Consider the following 10825-nt stretch of genomic DNA (forward strand, 5'->3'; position numbering starts at 1 on the left):
ATGTAAAGTTGATAACGATAGTCCCACATACTTGTGGCACTGCCGCCTTGGTCACATTGGTGTCAAGCGCATGAAGAAGCTCCATGCTGATGGACTTTTAGAGTCTCTCGATTATGAATCATTTGACACATGCGAACCATGCCTCATGGGCAAAATGACCAAGACTCCGTTCTCCAGAACAATGGAGCGAGCAACCAACTTATTGGAAATCATACATACTGATGTGTGCGGTCCAATGGGCGTTGAGGCTCGCGGAGGATATCGTTATGTTCTCACTCTCACTGACGACTTGAGTAGATATGAGTATGTCTACTTGATGAAACACAAGTCTGAGACCTTTGAAAAGTTCAAGAAATTTCAGAATGAGGTAGAGAATCAACGTGACCGAAAGATAAAATTCTTACGATCAGATCATGGAGGAGAATATTTAAGTCACAAATTTGGTACGCACTTAAGGAAATGTGGAATCGTTTCACAACGCACACCGCCTGGAACACCTCAGCGTAACGGTGTGTCCGAATGTCGTAAAATCACACTTTATTGGATATGGTGTGATCTATGATGTCTCTTACCGATTTACCGCTATCATTTTGGGGATACGCTCTAGAGACAGCTACATTCACTTTAAATAGGGCACCGTCTAAATCCGTTGAGACGACGCCGTATGAATTATGGTTTGGGAAGAAACCTAAGCTATCGTTTCTAAAAGTTTGGGGATGCGATGCTTATGTCAATAAACTTCAACCTGAAAAGCTCGAACCCAAGTCGGAAAAATGTGTCTTCATAGGATACCCTAAGGAAACCATTGGGTATACCTTCTACCTCAGATCCGAAGGCAAGATCTTTGTTGCCAAGAATGGGTCCTTTCTCGAGAAAGAGTTTCTCTCGAAAGAAGTAAGTGGGAGGAAAGTGGAACTTGATGAAGTACTACCTCTTGAACTGGAAAGTAGCGCAGCTCAGGAAGATGTTCCTGTGGTGCCTGCACCGACTAGAGAGGAAACTAATGATGATGATCAAGGTACTTCGGATCAAGTTACTACTGAACTTTGTAGGTCCACGAGGACACGTTCCACACCATAGTGGTATGGCAACCCTGTCCTGGAAATCATGTTGTTAGACAACGGTGAACCTTCGAACTATGAAGAAGCGATGGCGGGCCTAGATTCCAACAAATGGCTTGAAGCCATGCAATCCGAGATAGGATCCATGTATGAAAACGAAGTATGGACTTTGACAGACTTGCCCAATGATCGGCGAGCATAGAAAACAAATGGATCTTTAAGAAGAAGACGGACGCGAATGGTAATGTTACCATCTATAAAGCTCGACTTGTCGCTAAGGGTTATCGACAAGTTCAAGGGGTTGACTACGATGAGACTTTCTCTCCCGTAGCGAAGCTGAAGTCCGTCCGAATCATGTTAGCAATTGCCGCATACTATGATTATGAGATATGGCAAATGGACGTCAAAACGGCATTCCTTAATGGCTATCTTAAGGAAGAACTGTATATGATGCAGCCGGAAGGTTTTGTCGATCCTGAGAATGCTAACAAGGTATGCAAACTCCAGCAATCCATTTATGGGCTGGTGCAAGCGTCTCGGACTTGGAACATTCGCTTTGATGAGATGATCAAAGCGTTTGGGTTTATGGAGACTTATGGAGAAGCCTGCGTTTACAAGAAAGTGAGTGGGAGCTCTGTAGCATTTCTCATATTATATGTAGATGACATACTTTTGATGGGAAATGATATAGAACTTTTGGACAGCATTAAAGCCTACTTGAATAAGTGTTTTTCAATGAAGGACCTTGGAGAAGCTGCTTACATACTAGGCATCAAGATCTATAGGGATAGATCAAGACGCCTCATAGGTCTTTCACAAAGCACATACCTTGATAAGATATTGAATAAGTTCAATATGGATCAGTCCAAGAAGGGGTTCTTGCCTGTGTTGCAAGGTGTAAAATTGAGCTCAGCTCAATGCCCAACCACGGCAGAAGATAGAGAAAAGATGAGTATCATCCCCTATGCCTCAGCTATAGGGTCGATTGTGTATGCCATGCTGTGTACCAGACCTGATGTAAACCTTGCCGTAAGTTTGGTAGGAAGGTACCAAAGTAATCCCGGCATGGAACACTGGACAGCGGTCAAGAACATCCTGAAGTACCTGAAAAGGACTAAGGATATGTTTCTCGTATATGGAGGTGACGAAGAGCTAGTCGTAAAGGGTTACATCGATGCTAGCTTCGACACAGATCTGGATGACTCTAAGTCACAAACCGGATACATGTATATTTTGAATGGAGGGGCAGTAAGCTGGTGCAGTTGCAAGCAAAGCGTCGTGGCGGGATCTACATGTGAAGTGGAGTACATGGCAGCCTCGGAGGCAGCGCATGAAGCAATCTGGATGAAGGAGTTCATCACCGACCTAGGAGTCATACCCAATGCATCGGGGCCGATCACTCTCTTCTGTGACAACACTGGAGCTATTGCCCTTGCCAAGGAGCCCAAGTTTCACAAGAAGACTAGGCACATCAAGCGTCGCTTCAACTCCATTCGTGAAAATGTTCAAGATGGAGACAAAGATATTTGCAAAGTGCATACGGATCTGAATATTGCAGATCCGTTGACTAAACCTCTTCCGCGAGCAAAATATGATCAACACCAGAACTCTATGGGTGTTCGATTCATCACAATGTAACTAGATTATTGACTCTAGTGCAAGTGGGAGACTGTTGGAAATATGCCCTAGAGGCAATAATAAAATGATTATTATTATATTTCCTTGTTCATGATAATTGTCTGTTATTCATGCTATAATTGTGTTATCCGGAAATCGTAATACATGTGTGAATACATAGACCACAACATGTCCCTAGTGAGCCTCTAGTTGACTAGCTCATTGATCAACAGATAGTCATGGTTTCCTGACTATGGACATTGGATGTCGTTGATAACGGGATCACATCATTAGGAGAATGATGTGATGGACAAGACCCAATCCTAAGCATAGCACAAGATCATGTAGTTTGTTTGCTAGAGCTTTTCCAATGTCAAGTATCATTTCCTTAGACCATGAGATCGTGTAACTCCCAGATGCCGTAGGAGTGCTTTGGGTGTACCAAACGTCACAACATAACTGGGTGACTATAAAGGTATACTACGGGTATCCCCGAAAGTATTTGTTGGGTTGACACGGATCAAGACTGGGATTTGTCACTCCGTATGACGGAGAAGTATCTCTGGGCCCACTCGGTAATGCATCATCATAATGAGCTCAATGTGACCAAGTGTTTGGTCACGGGATCATGCATTACGGTACGAGTAAAGTGACTTGCCGGTAACGAGATTGAACGAGGTATTGGGATACCGACGATCGAATCCCGGGCAAGTAACGTACCGACTGACAAAGGGAATTGTATGCGGGATTACTTGAATCCTCGACATCGTGGTTCATCCGATGATATCATCGAGGAGCATGTGGGAACCAACATGGGTATCTAGATCCTGCTATTGGTTATTGACCGGAGAGTCGTCTCGGTCATGTCTGCATGTCTCCCGAACCCGTAGGGTCTACACACTTAAGGTTCGGTGACGCTAGGGTTGTAGAGATATTAGCATGCGATAACCCGAAAGTTGTTTGGAGTCGCGGATGAGATCCCAGACGTCACGAGGAGTTCCGGAATGGTCTGGAGGTGAAGAATTATATATAGGAAGTCCAGTTTCGGCCATCGGGAAAGCTTCGGGGGTCACCGGTATTGTACCGGGACCACCGGAAGGGTCCCGGGGGTCCACCGGGTGGGGCCACCTATCCCGAAGGGCCCCATGGGCTGAAGTGGGAGGGGAACCAGCCCCTAGTGGGCTGGTGCGCCCCCCTTGGGCCTCCCCTGCGCCTAGGGTTGGAAACCCTAGGGGTGGGGGGGCGCCCCACTTGACTTGGGGGGCAAGTCCCCCCCCTAGGCCCCCCTTGAGATGGGATCTCTAGGGGCCGGCGCACCTCCTAGGCCCCCTATATAAAGAGGGGGGAGGGAGGGCAGCCGCACCCTAGTCCCTGGCGCCTCCCTCTCCCCACATACCACCTCTCCCTCTCGCTGAGCTTGGCGAAGCCCTGCCGAGATCGCTGCTGCTTCCACCACCACACCGTCGTGCTGCTGGATCTCCATCAACCTCTCCTTCCCCCTTGCTGGATCAAGAAGGAGGAGACGTCTTCCCAACCGTACATGTGTTGAACGCGGAGGTGCTGTCCGTTCAGCACTAGGATCATCGGTGATTTGGATCACGACGAGTACGACTCCCTCAACCCCGTTCTCTTGAACGCTTCCGTGTGCCATCTACAAGGGTATGCAGATGCTATCCTCTCTCTCGTTGCTAGATGACTCCATAGATTGATCTTGGTGAAGCATAGAATTTTTTTATTTTCTGCAACGTTCCCCAACATCTATCACCTAACGGTCATACCATTGAAGGGCATTTATGTCTTATCATGTCGGGCTACTCCCTAGGCTATAAATAGCCGCCCCCTACAACCACTAGTTGGTTGGCTGCTCCGAGAGAAACTGACACTTTTTATTTGAGAGCATCCCATCCTCCGAGGACTTTGAGCGAAAATCATCAAGTGAGGAAAACCCAAATCCCAAAACCAAACCTACAAACCCCAGAGTGATTGAGCATCACTGAAGAGATTGTTCCTGTGTGGAACCGATGTTTGTTACCTTTGAGGACTGTGTATCCTCCAGGCGGTTAGGCGTCATGGTCTGAGCATCCAAGAGGAATTGTGGATTGCCGAGTGACCTAGTCTGTGAAGGTTTGGAAGTCACCTGTGAAGACTTACCACTACTGTTGGGCGAGATTTGTGTGATCTTAGCTCAAGGAGAATACTGTGAGGACTATGTGTCCAGGACTGTGTGTCCTCGAGTTTAAATACTCAGCCGCTCCAACCAGACGTACAACTGTCACAGCAGTTGGAACTGGTCGAACAAATCATTGTCTTCACCAAGCCAACTGGTTCTATTTCCTCAACCCTTTCATTTCCTCAGTTATGTGTTGATGTACCTGATCATTACTGCTTGAAGACATTGACTGAAGACTTTCTCTATTTCCTCAATCCTAATTCTTCTGTCTGTTTGTCTTCATCCTGCTTATCCTGTGTTTACGCTTTCTGTACTCAGTGCTTGTCTTTCATTTCATCATGATGACTATGTTGTTACTCTGTTTTGCTTATACCTGAGTACTTATTCCGCTGCAAGTAGTTCTTCGCTTAGGAATTTCCTCACCTTGAAATTCCTCAGTGAAGATTTCTTAAAAATCGCATATTCACCCCCCTCTAGTCGACGTAACGCACTTTCAATTGGTATCAGAGCAAGGTACTCCCTTGTTCTATGTGATTTTGGTTTAACCGCTTGGAGTTTTAGTTATATCGACTGCAGGAATGAGGAGTGTGTCCTGCCCCATCTTTGACGGTCATGAGTATCCCCGGTGGAAGGCCATGATGAGGAAGAGACTCATGGCGATGAACAGCGAACTGTGGACCGTCACTGAGATTGGTCTTACCGATCTATGCAAGATGGTGGAGGCTGGTGACATTCGTAAGTACACTGTACTCAACCTCACAGCAAAGCATGTCATTTGCTCTTGTTTGTCCCAAAATCAGTTCAGGAACGTCATGCATCTCAATCATGGGAAGCTAATCTGGGACCGACTCTCTGAGGTCTACGAAGGTCATCGTACTCGTCATGATCCTTGGTTTGAGGATTTCAAGGATTCTCTCAAGGAGATGACTTTTGCACCTGAATCATCATCCTCTTCACCGTGCCTTATGGCAAAGGGTGCCAAGGTAACTGAATGCTACCTTTCCGAATCTAGTGATGATGAATCAGGTGACAAATTTGGCCCCAGCTATTCGAAAATTGCTAAAATTGTTGTTAAACAACAGAAGGCTTTAGAAAAGATTCAAAATCAACTAGACAGAAGCGATGACCTGTTGGATGAGGAATTGAATCAAACTAAGACTCTGACAGATAATCTTCAGAGACTTCAAGCTCGATTTGACAACCTTCAAAACCATCATAACACTCTCTTAACTGATCATGAGACACTTTCTTATGAATTTCTTCAGAGAAAGCAAGATCTTGAGACGTTAAAAGTGAGTTATGAAGATCTTCAGAAGGAAAATAATTCATTGCTTGCTCAACAGATCAGTTCCGCTCGGGAAGAATTTGTTCCACCATGTCTTAAATGCATTGAGTGTGAATCTGCTAATTCATCACCTGAATGTTCAAATGCTTCTATTGCTGCAAATTCTTCAACTATCTCTATGGTCACAAATTCCTCATCTGAGGATACCACATGTATCACTGACGATAATTCAGGGCTGAAGGAATTGTATGTGACAGGTATTTACAAAAGCCTCAAAGGGCATGAGACTCTTTGTGATGTGCTCAAAAAGCAGATCTTGAACAGGAACCCTAGGAAAGAGGGTATTGCCTTTGAGAGGAAACTCAATGCTGATGGAACCTACTGGAAACCTGAGCAGTACCCCAAAACCTTATGGGTTGCTGCAAAAGGACCTCCTGTAAATCCGTGCAATTTATCTGGCTTTACCTCTGATTCTTCATATTCCTCTGATGAGTCATTTGACTCTAACTATAAACTGTTCAAGAATCAGAACGGTGAAGTATTTGCTCGATATGTTAGAACTAACTGCAGGAACGGTCCCCCTATGAAGAAAATCTGGGTTCCTAAAAGTTGCCTTGAAAATCTTCAGGTGAATGGCATCATGACACCACCCATGAAGAATAGGAACCCCATATCAAATTCTTCATATGGACCAAACTCTTCATATGGATCCAAGTCCTCATATGGACCAAATTCTTCACGTGGATCAAGTTCCTCACATGGATCAAAATCCTCATATGAACATCATCGTGCTAACACTTCTGTTTCGTAGGGAAAGTCTAAGGGCCATGAATATGTGCATTATTCTTCAAACCATTATGTTCATAAGTCCTCGAAGAATTTCTATGCTTATTCATATGCTTACCCAAACCACTCTTCTATGAAACGAAGTGCATTGGCTTCTATGCCATCATTTTCTTATGGAGCTCGTAGAATGATGAACTCTTTGCCACCCCTCCAGATGTGGGTGGTGAAGAAAAAGAACTAATCTCTTATGCAGGGTCAGGTCTCCAGACGAACTTGATCATCTGAAGAATTTGCTGGAGACCTAAATGTGCTTGAAAGGACGCAAGATAAACAATGAAGAAATGAATCATTCATTTCTCACGTCCTCATATTGCTATATTTGTTACTGTTGATGAAATTGATATCATATTCTTCACTGATGAAGTATATGGGTTCGTAAGTTGCACTAATTCATCTGTAGGATGAACAACGCAAAGCTACTGAGTGGGTCCTCAACAGTGGATGTACAAATCACATGACTGGTGACAGAAGCTTGCTGATGGACACTGATTTGTCACCATCTCATCTGAAGCATATCACCTACGCTGACAAAGGCAAAAGCAAGGTATTGGGTCTAGGTAAGGTTGCAATCTCAAAGGATAAACACATGGACAAAGTCATGCTTGTTGAGTCCTTAGGATTCAATCTTATGTCAGTCTCAATGCTTTGTGATCTTGATATGGTTGTTGTCTTCGGCAAATTTCGCTACCTTGTGCTAATGGAATCTGACTACTCCAAAGTCTTCGAAGGCTTTAGGAAAGGAGACTTGTATATTGTTGATTTCTCTGCAGGACCACAACCTGCCACATGTCTACTCACAAAAGCTTCAGAATGCTGGTTATGGCATCAACGACTTGGTCATGCTGGGTGAGGAACTTGCATACACTCGCGAAGAAGAAGCACGTCATTGGCATCGAGGGTGTCAAATTCCTTAAAGATCATCTTTGTGGGGCTTGTGAGGCTGGAAAGATCACCAGAGCCAAGCATCCCGCGAAGACTATCATGACTACTTCTCGTCCCTTTGAATTACTTCATATGGATCTATTTGGCCCTACTCATTATGCCACGTTCACAAGTTCTGCATCATTATATGGCTTTGTCATAGTTGATGACTATTCTCGTTAAACATGGGTGCATATCATCACTTACAAAAATGAAGTGCAGGAAGTCTTCAGACGATTTTCCTCAAGGGCTTCCACAAACTTCGGTGTGAAGATCAAGCATATCAGGAGTGATAACGGAACCGAGTTCAAGAACACTGGCCTCGATGAATATCTTGATATGCTTGGTATTACTCATGAATTATCTGCTCCTTATACTCCTCAGCAGAATGGCGTCATGGAGTGCAAGAACATGACTCTTGTTGAGATGGCTCGCACTATGCTTGATGAATACAAGACATCTGAGCGCTTCTGGCCTGAAGCAATTGATACTGCGTGCCACATCATCAACAAGGTATATCTTCACAAATTCTTCAAAAAGACCTCATATGAACTCCTCACTGACAAGAAACCCAATGTAAGTTATTTCAAAGTCTTCAGTGCTAAATGCTGGATTAGAGATCTTCACCATCACTCTAAATTTGCACCGAAAGCACATGAGGGCTTTATGCTTGGTTACGGAAAGGAAACGAACACCTACAGAGTCTTCAACACCGTTCACCACAAGGTTGTTGAAACTGTAGATGTGCGGTTCGATGAAACTAATGACTCGCAAAGAGAGCACCTACCTCCTGTGCTAGATGAAATGTCACCTGAAGAATCCATCAAGTTCAAAGCTACTGAGGATGTCATCCCTACCGAAGAAATTGCTGAAGAAGTCATTCCTGACCGTGAAGAAAATCATGCTGGTGCTGCTGAAGAAACTGGTCCTGAAGAAACTGCTGGACCCAAGAAAAGTCGTCAACCCACACATCCTCGCATTGCAAAGTGCAAGTCGAGAAGATCATCGATGACATTCGTGCACCAAGTCCCTCACGCGCTCAAAGGCTTCACATTTATCTAACTTTTGTGGCATTTTGCATTTTTCTCTATCACAGAGCCCATTAAAGTAGATGAAGCATTCATGGAATCTGAGTGGATTCAAGCCATGCAAGATGAATTGCATCAATTCGAGCTCAACAATGTGTGGGAGCTTGTCAAGCGACCAGACCCATGCAAGCACAACATCATCGGTACCAAATGGATCTACCACAACAAACCAGATGAAAATGGCCTCGTGGTGAGGAACAAGGCTCGTCTTGTAGCTCAAGGCTACACACAGGTTGGAGGAATTGATTTAGATGAAACTTTTGCACCTATTGCTAGACTTGAGGCTATTCGCATATTGATTGCTTATGCTAACCATCATAATATTATCTTACAACAAATGGATGTGAAAAGTGCATTCCTCAATGGTAAGCTTGAGGAAGAAGTATATGTTGCTCAACCACCGGGTTTTGAGGATCCAAAATTTCCAGATCACGTCTACAGACTCAACAAGGCCCTCTATGGCCTCAAGCAAGCACCTCGGGCGTGGTATGACACACTGAAGGAACTCCTCATGAAGAAAGGCTTCAAACCCGGTTCACTTGACCTAACTCTTTTCACAAATCATATGATGACGAATTATTCGTGTGCCAAATATATGTTAATGATATTATCTTTGGCTGTACTAACCAACGTTACAGTGATGAATTTGCTTATATGATGAGTGAAGAATATCAAATGTCTATGATGGGAGAATTGAAATTCTTCTTAGGTCTTCAGATTCGTCAACAATACAATGGCATTTTCATATCTCAGGAGAAATACCTCAAGGATGTGTTGAGGAAATTCGGCATGCAAGACTGCAAAGGCGTCAAAATTCCTATGCCCACAAATGGCCATCTATGCACTGATGAAAATGGTAAAGACTTCGATCAAAAGGTATACAATTCCATGATTGGCTCTTTATTGTACTTATGTTCATCTAGACCGGATATTATGCTTAATGTTTGCATGTGTGCCCGATTTCAAGCTACACTGAATTAATCACACCATAAGGCTATGAAGCATATTCTTCGATATCTAGCTCACACACCAACACTTGGATTATGGTATCCCAAGGGCTCTTCCTTTGATCTCATTGGATATTTAGACTCTGACTATGCTGGCTATCGGGTGGACCGCAAGTCAACGTCAGGCACATGTCATTTCCTCGGATGATCCTTATTATGTTGGTCCTTGAAGAAGCAGAACTGTGTATCACTCTCCACTGCAGAAGCTGAGTACATTGCTGCTGGATCTTGTTGTGCTCAACTACTATGGTTGAAACAAACACTACAGGACTATGGCATCAACGTGAAGAATGTGCCTCTCTGCTGCGACAATGAGAGCGCTATCAAGATCTCTCATAACCCAGTTCAGCACTCGAAGACAAAACACATCCAGATTCGTCATCATTTTCTTCGTGATCATGTGTTGAAGGGCGACATCTCCATCGACGCAAGCACTGAAGACCAGTTAGCCGATATCTTCACTAAGCCCTTGGATGAGAAGAGATTTAGCAAGTTGTGTGTGAGCTAAATATCCTAGAATCTTCGAATGTTCTTTGAAAAGGACACACATCCTAACACTTATGCTGACTTGATGACTTAGATGTACAACAGACGAAGTAACGTTTTTCTTCAATCAATGAAGACTAACCCTCTAAGTGTGAAGAAATTAATGAAGAAATTGATTCTCAGAACCCTACGAGAATTGTACGCGGTGTCTGAAATCAGCTTTCTTATACGGTGGGATACGCCACCAACCAAAGTTGAAATTCTTCAATTTGAGTTTTTCTTCGTCAGTTTTTCAAATTCTTCAACTTTGCATTGTCTTCACTCTTTCTGTCATTGTTCTTCAT

The sequence above is a fragment of the Triticum dicoccoides genome, chromosome 4B (assembly GCF_002162155.2).
Source record: "Triticum dicoccoides isolate Atlit2015 ecotype Zavitan chromosome 4B, WEW_v2.0, whole genome shotgun sequence".
NCBI lineage: Eukaryota > Viridiplantae > Streptophyta > Magnoliopsida > Poales > Poaceae > Triticum > Triticum dicoccoides.